A 14,250-nucleotide genomic window follows, 5' to 3' on the forward strand; every position below is an offset into this window, starting at 1 on the left:
TTCGGTGTCTGTGCTACTGGGGTTATATTTAGGAAGTGGTCTCCTGTACCAATGCATTCCAATGTACTTCCCACTTTCTCTTCTATGAGATTCGGTGTGGCTGGCTTTATGTTGACAGATTTTCATATGTTGAACCATCCCTGCATCTCTAGAATGAAGCCGACTTGATCATGGTGGATGATGGTTCTGATGTGTTCTTTGATTCGGTTTGCCAGTATTGTATTTAGTATTTTTGCATCAGTTTTCATGAGTGACATTGGTCTGTAATTCTTTCTGTCTAAAGTCTATTTTATCAAATCATATTGTATACATATCCCAATTGTGGTCACTGCTCATTTTTTTTCTAATAATATGCTTAATAATTTTCAACTCTAATATTAAAAAGTATAATTATATGCTCCTCGCCAGATAGTTAACCTTCATTGGTATATAACTTTCTCTTTTATTAAATATACAGAAGAATATTTAATGAAATTAATGGTGATGTGATTTCTTTTTACCATTAATTATAGTATAAAACTCAGGGACAAATACAAGATAAGAAACTGAAGCAGTCACCACAGCTGCAAAATACCCGCCACCCTTTACTTCCAAATACTATTCAATTGGACTATGAACCACAACAGCATAAACAAAGTTCCCATAGCATAACAGAATCATCTTTACCTTTGTACATGGTTCTATTGTCTTCAAAACCCAAAATCCAGAGTTTAATCTACACACGTGCGCAAAAGTTTACCAAATAGTTACCATGCCAATTACCAGTTACCAATGAATTCATTGCACTCTTGTTTTGTTTTGGTTTGGTTTTTCAAGACAAGGTTTCTCTGTTAACAGACCTGCCTGTGCTGGAACTCACCGAGATCTGCCAACCTCTGCCTCCCAAGTGCTGGTATAAAGGCTGGTGCCTCCAATGCCAACTGCACTTTTTCTAACCTATAACTTTTCCTACTTTAAGATTATCTCACATTATAGAAGACAATATTCATTTTTAATTTTGTATTGATATTATCAAAACGAACTAATTATATTTAATTGTCATCATTTTTAATCTTGACCTGTCTCAAGATGCATTTCAAAATACTTTCCTTTTTAGATCTTATACTAAAATTGAAGTCATTGTCTTTTGGCAAGAGACAATAACACTTTGGTTAATTTGATTACAAATTAATATGGGCCTTGTCAATTAGATTCATGCCAGTATTTCATAAAGTTATATCATCTTGAACTTTGAAAAAATATGTATTCAAAGCTTGTGGCAAAGAATAAGCATTAGGAAAAATATCCAGAGCCACATATTGGCAACAGTATAAGAAAGTTAGGAATATGTTTCTAATGAAAAAATAATACACTGTGTTGGACCAACAAGAGGCTCTGTGGGTTAAAGTGCTTGCTACCCGAGCCTGACAACCAGTTCCTTCCAGACCCCACGAGAAGTTGGACATGGTGACTGACATCTGAAATCCCAGCATTCACCCCTGCAACAAGATGAGAGCAGAGACAGCAGAAACTGGGCAGCTAGGCTGGAATGCACAGGGCAGCAGCAGAAACGAGAGACGCTCCTCACCAGGAAGGAGGGAGAGCACAGGCTCCAAAAGTTGTTCTCTGACTTCCATGTGTGCTTGTGGAACACACAAACACATACGCTCGTACACACACACACACACACACACACACACACATTAAAAATTAAAAACATGCTAGGTTAAATATAACTCTTCTAAGTCCTGTTCAAATCAAAGAACTGGAAACCATGTGGCTGGTAAAATAATTTGGCATTACAGTCACTTGTTTTCTCAGTTTCTGGCATCTATAACAAAACACATGAAGAGTTATTAGATGATTATCAAACAATTGAACAGAATTGGAAGGCGTTCTCACTAAAGTCACCAGCTAATAATCTGTAAAGAGAATGTTTTAAATTTTAGAATATCATCTCAGGGTTTTTTTTTCTTTCTTCTTTTTTTTTCTTTTTTTCTTTTTTTTTTTTTTTAGGGGTGGGGAGTCAAAGCTTTGCATGAACTATTGTAAACAAAGCTTTTTCTTTTAAGAATCTGTGTGTATGTTTGTGGGTGTCTATTCTTTCTTCTTCTTCCTCTTCCTCTTCCTCTTCCTCTTCTTCTTCTTCTTCTTCTTCTTCCTCTTCTTCTTCTTCTTTTAGCAAGCAATACATCAATGTATTAAAACAGCCAAGTGAGGCATCTACAGTGCTAATCCTGATCAAGGCATGACTAAATATTGATCAATGTCACCTGTTTCACACTCTCAGAACCGTGACAATAAGTCGTCAGGCTTCTCCTCTTGAAATAAACCTTTACCATAAAGTGGAGTTTCTTCTCTTTATTATTCTGGTTTTTTTTGTATGTGTGTGGTTGTAGACTGAGACTGTGTTTACATTTCCTGGCCACCCAGACCCAAATGATCACACAAAAACTATATTAATTACAACAATGTTCAGCCTATTTGCTCCTTTTTATTAACTAGCTCTTACAACTTAAATTAATCCATAATTTTTATTTATGTTTAGCCACATGCCTTGGTACCTTTTATCAGTGCAGCATTCTCATCTTGCTTCTCTGCAACTAGGTGACAGCTATAGACTGAGTCTTTCCTCTTCCCAGAATTCTCCTAGTCTGGTCACCTGCTTGCCTTTATTTCCTATCTGACTACTGGCCAATTAGGGTTTTATTAAACCAATATGAGTGACAAATCTCTACAGGGTACAAGAGCATTATCCCACAGCATGTGGTGTGTGTGTGTATGTGTGTGTGTGTGTGTGTGTGTGTGTTTGTGTGTAAGGCAGAGGTTTATATAAAGGGCCTTCCTTAATTTTACTCCATTGATGTGGGATTTCCCTCTGTGTGCTGTGAATACATATTTATTTATTTATTTATTTATTCATTTATTTATTTTTGAGAGAGAGAGGGTCTCTCACTGATTGCTTAACTCACCAATTTGGCTAGGTTAGCTAGCCAGTGAGTTCCAGGGATCGGCCTGCCTCACCCAATCCTAGTGCTCAGGTTACACATGCACACCAGCAACTCAAATCTTTACATGGGTGCTGAGTGGCCAAACTCAGGTTCTTGTGTAGCCAGCACTCTGCCAACTGAGCTATCTCCCAACAAGAGTCCTGGGGACATGGAAAGTGGTCTTTTCACTTTGGAATTCTTTCAATTTGTTCTAATCAAGAAAGTGTCCAGAGACTTCACAATGTAGTTGAAGAGGTTAAATCTACTTTTGTAAATCAACACTGCCCATCTGGGGTTTGAGGAGGTTGTCTTCTTCTTCTTCTTCTTCTTCTTCTTCTTCTTCTTCTTCTTCTTCTTCTTCTTCTTCTTCTTCTTCTTCTTCTTCTTCCTCTTCTTCTTCCTCCTCCTCCTCATCCTCCTCCTCCTCCTTCTTCTTCTTTTTCTTGCTTTGAGCTTTTGTTTGTTTGTTTTTTGTTTTTCAAGACAGGATTTCTCTGTGCAACAGCTCTGACTGTCCTGGAATTCACTTTGCAGACCAGGCTGGCTTCAAATTCACAGAGATCTACCTGCCTTTGCCTCCCAAGTGCTAGGATTAAAGGTGTGTGCCACCACCGCCCAGTGGGATGGTGTCTTCGATCCTTAAAACCAGGGTTTGCATACGTGCACACATAGTTTCCAGATGGGTCTTTCTTCACTAATGTTCAATGTTTTAATCACATTCCCCAATGTACAGAACAGAACAAGGTTTTTGGGAGCGGTTGGAACTAGAGGGTGACTGAGTAAGAAACTGGAGATCTGAAGGGAGCAAGCAGATTGCTCAGCATGGTCTAAGGTGCTGGAATATTCATCTTACAAGGACTCCCCATTTCTTATGGGCTTCTCTTCTCTGGTTTTCTCATATATCTGTGCCAACTATGTGTTTATCTTAATAGAAAAGCTCTCTTTCTTCATGCATCGAGGTTGTGACAATGGCTTCAGACCCAAGTGCACCGAACCTTTCAGTTCACTAACCCATAGCTAACTGGCTCAAGGTCTGTCATTCCAAGAGTAAAATTTTCCAGCTCAGTGAAGATGTCTGTTCCTGAGCTAAACAGCTGTGATTTGAATACATAGGCATTTGGGTAGTACAATCACCAATAGCAAAGGCAGCAGAGGGACCGAATGATGAAAGCGCTTCCCAGAGAGGAACCAGGAGCAACCAGGCAGTCCGGAGGGCATCAGGCACGACCAGCAATTACAATAGAAGTTGTTGGGATTAGTAAGCACCACAGCAATGGCACTAACTCATTTCATTCTCAGCACAGCCTTAGGGAGGCATTTTTCATATTTACATTTTATAGATAAGAAATTGAGGCCCGGTGAGTTTAGGTAAATTGGCCAGAGTCACGTATTTGATAAGCGGCAGAAGCTGCATTTAAACCAGACCCATTGACTTGATTGGCTCCGCAATTTAATCTTATCCTATTATTTTGTATGGCAATAAAAAAAAAAAGGTCTAGTCAAAGTTACAAGTGGGAGACCAGGGTGAAGAGAAGGAAAGGAATGTTCTTCCTCTGAGAGATGAAGGGAAGATGAGAAAATAGATTAAAAGGTGGCTGTTGGGACTGGAGTGTTCAGAACAGGGGATCTCATGCAGAGAGAACAGACATGAAGATCATCTACAGTCTTATAATTGTTGGACATCTGCCAAGAATTGTAAAGAATCTGGCTCAAGAGACGAAAGTAGCTGTGTGTGATTATAAAAGTCCTCTCTGTGATGCGCTCCTTTGCCACCAAAACAGTCTCCTGGAGGCCGGTCCCTTACAGAGGACCCTGCAGCACATCGTGCAGATGTTGAGAGCTCCTTGTCCCAGTTGCCAGTTCCTTCAGTGGCCACTTTGCCCGAGACCCCTGTCCAGGTAGCCCAGAACTAGTGACTGAATATTCTTGAGTAAGATTTAAAGGTGGGCCAAGGTCATGCCCGATCCTTATAACCATGCATCATAACTTAGCTTCTTCCTCCATCTATCCTGCATCCTGCCCTGGCATGCTTCCTTCCACGGGTGAGGATCCAAGTACTCTCTGAAATAACCATCCTGCACCTGAATTCCCTCTCAGAGCCTGCTCCCCAGAAACCAACAATCAACCACTTCCTGTGAGCGAGTGAATCCCCAACCTCCACCCTTGCTGCTGTACACCAGGCTTGTTCTGGCAGAAACACCAAAAGATCACTAGGTCTGTGCTGGCTCTGAAACCTAACCAAGTCTGCTGACTAGCTGAGTAACCAGACGGCCTGCTTTGATATGATACCCTTATCAAACAATATAAAATGTTTAACAACAACATAAAACAGATTCGTGGGCTAGGAAACAATCAGTGGGCTAAGGAACCCACTTGTTCAGTGGGTAGAACACTTGTTTGGCAAGCACTGAGCCCTATGTTCAATTCCCAGCATCTCTCAAAGAGGGATGGTGGTGCATGGTAAAGGACGGGGGACTCCATTTCCTTTTTAGTTAAACAGTGTCAGACTTTGATCGTGTTCTTAGCTAGAGGTCAACTTTTTTTTTTAACAGTTTCTTCCTCAATAGCCTTGTGAATTACACATTGTAGATTGTTTCCTTTGTTCTAAGAAAGGACTGACCATAAGATGTTTCGTGGTGTGTTAACTGTCTGACCACATACCCATAGCATGTACCTTTCCCATGATCATGAACATAGCTGCCGAATTCCACTTTTAATCACTTGGTATAAAGAAACTACTCTGCCTTTATTCCGGGCCATTTTCATTCTCCTACTATGGGAGACTGGAAATATGGACCGGCCATTAATAAATTTTTACTTTGCAGTGTCTCAGTGTTAGCTTCTAGTTTTCGACACCGTAACAGTACAAACCTGTAATCTCAGCTCTTTGACGAGAGAGGCAAAGAGATAAGAAGTTCAAGGTCATTCTCAGCTACCGTGGAGCTCAAAGCCAACGTGAGGGTCCGCGAGACTCTGTCAAGGAGCAGGGACTTACTTGACACCCACCCAGGTGCCAGAATAGAAACTGAAACTTCAGGATTAGAAAAGCATCCCTGCTGTTGACAAAAAAACCACAACTCTCACCTCAAAGGAGGTCAGAGGTAGTTTATTCTGAAGCCTAATATGACAATGGTTCCAAAACGTAGGTTTAGGTTACCCCAAATTTCATGCTCCTATATAGAGACAGCTTCATGAAATTCTTATAATAACACCCAGGAAAAGTGATCAATCAAGACACTTTTCAAACATATCAGTAGAAGCACGAGAGGGGTGGGTGACAGCTGTAGCGATCTCAGCTGCAGGGTTTATATGTTATCTGACGGCATGCTTAGCTTTGGGGTTGCTGGGAACAAGTGGTCTGCCAAATACATTCCAAAAAATTTCCATCTGGCAGTCACAACGTTAGGTCTGGCACGGACCTAGGCAAAGGATGGCTATTCAGTGAGCTTCAAGGTAGCCCAAGATGAACTGCAGTCAGACTCAGGATCTGCAGCATCCCAACCTCTGCACATCACACAAGTTGCAATCAGCCCTTTCAGATACAGTTTCCTTCCCCAAACTCTTGTTCCTGTGGCCCTTATGGGGCTCCCAGCTGAAAAGGAGATATGACCTCCAAAATACTGAGAGCCACCATGGAAACAGGAACAGTCTCCTTCTGTAAGTGTGACATTGGGGTTTGGGGACTACAAGAGAAATGGAGAGGGCACAGGGAAACTGTGGCCTTCATTGTCATCACTTGACCATGGTCACAAGGAGGAGCATAGCCTGGCAGGGCTGTGTGGCTTTGATCCTTTGTCCCTTTCTTCTTATTGTGCAGGCCACTCAGGTCTCAGCTTCCTTCTTTATAGGATGGCTGTTATTTATAAATCAGCTCGGGCTACTGCCACAAAATACCAGCCGAACAGTTTAAACAAAAATTATTGCTTCTTCACAGCTCTGGCGACTGTGAAATCCAAAATCAAGGCATTGGCAGGCAGAGTCTGAGGTGAGCCCTTTTTTTCTGGGGTTCAGAAGTCTTCTCATGATGAAAGGAGAGAGAACGGGAAGCCATCTCTCTGGCATCTGTTCTGGTAAAGGCCCCAATCCCACTGTGAGGGACCACACTCGGGTTTTCAGTTAACCGCAATCCTCTCTGTAAGACCCCATCTCCATCACCCTGGGGGCTGGGGTTTCAGAGATGACCGCAGTCTGGATCAGCAATCCAAGTCATGCTGTCCTCATTGGAGAGCTGTGAGGATTCGGTGAGCCAATACACGCAGAAAACACAAGACAACAAGGCCCAGAGGCTTACACATGGTAACACGCCTGTAAAAGAGCTCATTTTTTTTTTTATTATTAAAGTCATATGAGCTGAGTCCCAAACTGGGAAATGTCAAGAGTGTCAAGGCCTCTGTTCTGGGATCTCAGTTTCTTGGGGTTCTTTTGTTTCTCAAAGGAAGTGGGGGGGGGGGGGAATGAGCTTATTCCTGGGAATTAAGGCAGGCTTTTTTCATGCAAATATTGGCTTGGAGAGTCCCTTTGCAATCAATTACCAAGGTGAAAATCGTAAACCTCTTGCCATCTTTGCTTCCTACCTTCTCTCCGCTCTCCCCTCCCTCCCTGGCGATCAAATGCTTGACAGTTTTAGAATTCTGCCCACTTAGGGGATTATTCTTGTTAGTGAGTATTTAGCCTTTAATCCCACGGGGCACAAGCAGGTTGAAATATAAGACATCATAGAAAAAGAAGAATTTAGCAAGGTTAATCGAGAGGTGAGAGGTGAACAGGGTTGAAACAGGATCCAAAGTAAACCCGCGTCATTGAAAACACCAGCGAACTCTAAGAGTAGCCCTGGAATTGTGCACAGAAATAATATCTTTATGCAGCCTCCACGCCTTCTTTACCTACAGCGGCTTCAGCGCATTTCCCACTGACGGCATTCCATTCTGCATTCAAATGCAACATAACAGAGGTGGTCAAGTCCACAAAAGGATAGTAGTCCCAAATCCCCTAGTGTCGAAAAGATGGGTGTCCCTCCTCTCTTTTTGAAAAGAACAAAAGTCCATCTATTTAAGATTACTGAATTCTTTGGCGATTGTTAGCAGCTTGCTCCTTGGATGGTTGCTGACTCCTTGGGTTGGTTTGCTGCAATTTTACTCCTGTCCATTGCCGTTAGTTAACAGGCTGAATCCTAAGGTCCCTGGTTGAACATTCGATCACTGTTTCCTGCAGGGTCCTCCTCTAAGAAGAACATGACTGACATGGTGATGACTACGGAGTGTGACCATACAGTGTCATGGGCAAGAGAGAGCTGGGTACCCAAATACTAGCAGCATAGGGCAAGGAGCCGCCTCAGTCTCTAGGGCCCCTGTGGAGCAGCCATGAGGACCTGAGGTTGATCCCCAGCACCCGAGTACAGACACAACTAACTGCGCCATATCCTGGAGCCTGGGAGGAAGAGACAGGAGGATTCCTGGGGCTTGTCCATCCACCAGCCACTCTAATTTAATTGGTTAACGCCAGGTTTGTTGAGAGACCTCACCTCAAACAATGAAGGGAGAATGGGACTGAAGAAGCACCAGCGTTGATTACAGGCCTTCACACACACAAGCGCCACCCCCCCACACACACCTACACACCACAGCTTTACTGAGATAGAATTTGCATATCATAAAATAGACCTTTTCACAAATATACCACTCAGTGGTGTAACATAATCACCTATACAACCTGAGTTTAGGACACCTTTTTATCCCCAAATAAAACCGTACGCCCCATTACACTCCTCCCTTCTTCCCTCCCTCACCACTGCCCCTAACAACTGCCATGTACTCTCTTTGTCTGTTCTGCATGTCACACTACATGGGAATCACAAACAACATGGCCTCTGTGGCTCCACATCACATGTTATTTTCAAGGTCTCACTCAGTCTTAGTTGTACCCAGGAAAGACTGAGAACTGGTCTGATAGCTGGAGGAGAATGTGTCCATATGAAAACTTAAAATGCTGGAACTGACTACTAGGTTGTACATCTAATATGACTGTCTCAGAACTATCTCCACATTCACAGAGACAGCTGCAAAGAGACAGCCACTGAAGCATTGACAGACTGGAAAAAGCCAAAAAATCTATTAGTGAGAGGCTTGGTGGAATACATCAGACTCAACCTTACAGTGTGTGGTGCAACGGTTTGTGGATGACCATTCTTGGGTAAGTCGGTATAGGCGGGGCTAGGATGGGATGTTCCCTAGAATTCATTCATAAGTGAATATAAGGCAAAAAGCCAAGTGCACAACAGTGTAGAAAGTTGACTTCTTTTGATCCCCCTTTGATTGTGTTTTGTTTTGAGATAAAGGCTTATCTCAAACTCACTCATACAGTCAAGGATAAACTTGAACTACTGAGCTTCTTACCTCTCCCTCTCAAATTCCAGGATTATAGGTATATACCGCCATGTCCAGTTACAGCTACAGCTGACCTCTACCTGTGTGAAATATATATTTATATATCTATATCTATATATAAATTTACAAGTGTGTATCTATGTGTGTGCGCTTTCACTTTAATGTTCTTTGAAATTCATGAAGATGCAGATGCCGGATGTAGTGAGTAGAAGACATATTTTGAGTTTAGAGTTTTGACCTTTCCCTATGCTAGCAACAGTGGACAGTCCTAGAATAGTCTCTTGAGATCACAGGTGAGGAGGAGAGCTGATGCTCCTAGCTAACCCTGCCATCACTGGTGACTAGAATGATCCTCTGTGTGTACTGTTTCTGAGCCCTGACGTTTGGTAGTTTGAGTGTATTATACACACTTGACAAGATATTTTCTATTTCAGACGGATTTATCAAGACACAATTCTATTGTAAGTCAAGTGGTATGTAGGGGATGAAAAACTATAAGAAAACCTATCTCTAATAGGGTGTCAAAAATACTATCAGTGATGCCTTCAGGGAAGAGTATTGATGATCTAGGGCCATCGAAGGGCAAAAAGGAAGGCTCACCACTTAAGAATATATTTTGGTTTTGCCTAAATTTTTCTTTACCAAGTAATCTAGTCCTGAAAAATATGACTGGAGATGAGGTCTCTTAAGTAGTTCCTGAGCATTTTAGAGTCTGGTGACCACATCAGGAATCCACAGCCTAGGCCTTGAAGGACTCTGTGGTCAGTCACAACCCCTTACCCAAGTCCCAACCAGAGAAGGCCAGCTTGAGCAGAACACAAAGATCTCGGATTTGAAATTCAAAGCCTTCCACTCTTATCTTCCTGGGACCTGCCCACACCTGCCTGGCATGTTAACCTGCCAATTAGGGGTGAATGCGCACAGGCACTTTGATGTCAAAGAGCAACTGCATGGGTAACTTGAGAGGTACCCACCTCCTCCCCTCCCTGGGCTGCTCTCTACAGCCAGTGACTCATTGTGTCCTTATGTCTTCTGAGAGAGCCCTTTGGGTCTGTATTCCTGCTCCTGAGGCCTTTTGAAGAGGGTCCTCAGCCTTTGGTCTGGGACCAGGCCAGTGTCTTAATGAACCCTTTGACCTCTGGTGGAAATGTTGCCATTATCTGCCTGATTTCCTCTGACATCTGTGGAACACTGATTCCAAGAGGGAGAGAGGACAAAGTCAAGGTCTCTGCTCCAACATGTAAAGTCAGAGTCTCCGTCAGTGGGAGTTGCAGCCAGAGTTCATTTCCTCCCACTGGTGTTGGGAAGAAGTCAAAGACAGCAAAAGACAGATTGTGTAACCTTTATTTCTAAAGGAGTGCTTAATTATGGAAGGTAAGGTTGATATTTTGATATTGCTTATAAGGGTTTCATTAATTTTTTTTCTCAGCCAATAAGGAATGAGAAGTATCAACCCTGACCCAGTCAAAATCCAACAGAATTCCTCCCCAGCTCTGCAAAGTCCCTCTGATGCTTCCTAGAACAGAAATGTCAGTGTAAACAGTATACTGAAATTCATCTGTATTTACCTAACATCCTTTAAGAACTCTCTCCAAATTGCCTTAACAACCTCTGGCATCAAAGCCTGCTGAGACTATGTGGAGTTTTCCTTCCTGTTTGAGCAACACTTATTAAGACAGGTAGCAATTAAAAGCAAATCATAAATTTTAAACCTTAAGGGAAGCTATTGTGCTGTGCTGAAAACACTCAGATATCTGGATGTACGCTCCCACCCATGGAAGGTGTGATTAGTAATAAAACAGCAAGCTTCAATAAGCCTTAAAACCAATGCACTCCTCCAAAGACCCTCTGTCTTAGTGATTTTCTATTGCTGTGATAAGGCACCACTACCAAGGCAACTTATAAAAGAAAGTATTTGGTTTGGGCTTGAATTTCAGGAGCCTCGAGTCCACAATGGTGAAGGAAAGGTATGGCAGCAGAAAAAGTTGAGAACTCACATCTTGATCCCCACGTAAGGCAGAGAGGGAGAGAAATTGGTTGGTGAGAATTCTTTGAAACCTCAAAAGTTGTTCGTAGTGACATAACCCCATAATCAAGGCCACACCTCCTAAACCTTCCCAAACAGGTCCACCAGTTAGGAACCAGGTATTCAAGCCTGTGAGCCTACAGGGACCCTTCTCATGCTAACCATCCCAGTCCTGATGGAAGCCACCATTCTGCTCTCTCAAGTAGGAAATGCCATCCTTTCTTCGTAGTGTTAGCACTCTCTGCCTTGGCAGGGCTGCTGTGCTTACTCACTCTTGAGGCTTTGAAGATATGGGAGGTTTATTCCTGCAGCATCCTTGCACCCAGAATATGCTAGAAGTTCCTCCATTTGAGCAGTGTCGCCTTAGTTTCCCTGCTCAGCAAAATACTTTGGGCTTGAGAGCCACGTGCGCTGAAAGGAAACTCAGGGAAGCTGACTTCATGGGATCGTGGTGAGTTTCATTTCAGTTGCTGTGACAGAACACTGACCAAAATCAGCTTATAGGGGGAAGGGCATCATTGTGGGATGTCAGAACAGGAACTCATGGCAGGAATCTGGATCAGAAACAATGAAGAAGCATGGCCCACTGGCTCACTCTGTGGCTGGCTCAGGGGCTTGGGCTTAACCAGCTTTCTTACACAGTGCTTGCTGGACCACCTCCCCCCTGAAAACTGCACTGGCTCACAGTGGACTGGACCCTTCTGTGTCAATTAAGATGCTCAAGAAAGTCCCTTACAGACACGTTCACAGACCAATCTGATAAAGACAACTTCTTTTTCAGATGATCACAGGGTATGCCAAGTTGCCAGTTGATGGGAGTTAGGATAAAAACAGAATCTGAATCCAAAACCCCTTTCTCTCCACAACCAACTCTGGTCCCTAGAGCAACGGGGCTGTGTCTGGTTATCCATGTTAAATTTACCTGTAATGTGTCGGCAAATACAATAGACCGGCACCCAGGCCCCACCCTGTGGATTCTACACTGCATTTTGGCGCCACTTCAAGGGGCTTCTAATTTATAGTCATAGAAGCCACTGAGTCCATCCAAGCCTTCTTCATTCTCACCTGGATCATGGCAGAAGCCTAAGTAGTCTTCATCTTTTGTGCTTCAGATTAATTATCTCGATGTTTTGCATTTGATTTACTTTTCCTATTAATCCATATTTGATATTGAAGAATGAGAAAATAAAAGTGGACACAAAGAAAGCTAGCCTTATTGCTGCTGACAGTAGGTAACAATGGCACACCCCTTTGCTGTCATCCCTCGGAAAACTTTTCGTATGTACATAAAATATGTATTTTCAAAACGGAGCTCTTGGCTGTGGTTGTTTTCCAGTATCTCTCTCCAGTATCTGGCATGTTTCCAGGTCAGTAAACAGCGTTCCACCCACCTTCCGAATGGTTACCTGGCATCTGTGTGCCTCTGCCATCCTGTCAAACAAACTTTTAGATCAGGGTTGGGCATTTATATTGTTTCCTCGTGGGTTGGGGTTGGTATTTTGGTTTCTTTTGTATTGAGTCACACACACACATGCACGCACACTCACACACACACACTATAAACACTGTTGAAATGGGTAAGACAGGAGTAAGTTGGCATATTTATTTGAGAATATTCTTGAAAGAAAATTTGCTGAGGCAGTGTGTGGGGTGTCCCCAGAGTTCTGCACATCACTCTTTAAAACACCTTCCCCCAGGCTGTGCCAGCAAGTGCTAATTTTGAACCCATACAGGCACTACTGTCTTTGTTTAAAAGTAAAGTCTATTCAAAGTAGCAAGGGAATGAAACAAAAGAATCAGAAAAGGAAGGAAAGAACAGGAAAGAACATGACTGCCTCAGGTGTGGTGGAAGAGAAAGTTTATTGCAGATAAATGGGAAAGCATAGGTAGAGGCAGGGACATCTGGGAGAGTCCAGAGTGGACGACCAGACTGAGCAGGGCCAAGTAGGGAAAGGAGGAGGGGTAGGGAGAGGTGAGGGAGGTTACTGGGTGCAGTAGCCAGAAGGCCAAAAGTACAAAAAAAAAAGAAAAGAAGAAAGAAAGGAAGGAAGGAAGGAAGGAAGGAAGGAAGGAAGGAAGGAAGAAAGGAAGGAAGAAAAGGAAAAAAGAGAGAAAAAAAGGTGGGTAACCAAACTGTCTGAGTAGAGCCTCTGGGGGAAGGGCAGTCTAGCCTCTAGGCTGGAGAAGTTTGGGATAAGGAATGGGGTGTATCATCCATCTGTACCCCACTAACATGTAAGGACTGAAGGAGGCTGGGAGAACCTGGTGGCTAGATCTCAGTCTCTTCTAATATGTTAAATAGACACCTCAGCCCTTTGTCCCCGGGCTTGAAACAAATAAAAATCATTCTACATTTTCAATTTCTCTTCACTGGTGAATTTTGAACATCTTTCACCTTCTAATCATTTGAATATTTGCAAATATTTTCTTCATGCTCTGGGCCCATCTCCTATGAGGTGTCCTTTTCCTTATGCATGCGTGAGAGTCATTTGCATATCAAGGCTAGTAACTCTCTCATTTTGTCCCTTAAAATGTAAATTTATTTATATAGGTGTGTCCCTGTTGGGGCACTCATGTGCAAGGAGGTCAGAGGGTCCCTTGTTGGGACTGGGTATTTACTTCCACCAATAGGAGTCCTAGGGATGGGACTCCAGTGGTGAGGCTTGTCAGGCGAGTGTCTTCTCCTGGGCCATCTCATCTGTGCAACTTTGTCCTTTTTAACTTTACACACTTAAAACTTCCTGGTTTTCACTCTAGTTCATAGTGTTACACTTCATTTCAAAATGTTTATTTATTTTCAATATTTTTCTGTTGATTCAATTTGTTCTTTCACAATTTTGTGCATGTGTATATGGCATGCTATTTGCTCTCA

The sequence above is a fragment of the Myodes glareolus genome, chromosome 15 (genome assembly GCF_982192425.1).
Source record: "Myodes glareolus chromosome 15, mMyoGla1.1, whole genome shotgun sequence".
Taxonomy (NCBI): Eukaryota; Metazoa; Chordata; class Mammalia; order Rodentia; family Cricetidae; genus Myodes; species Myodes glareolus.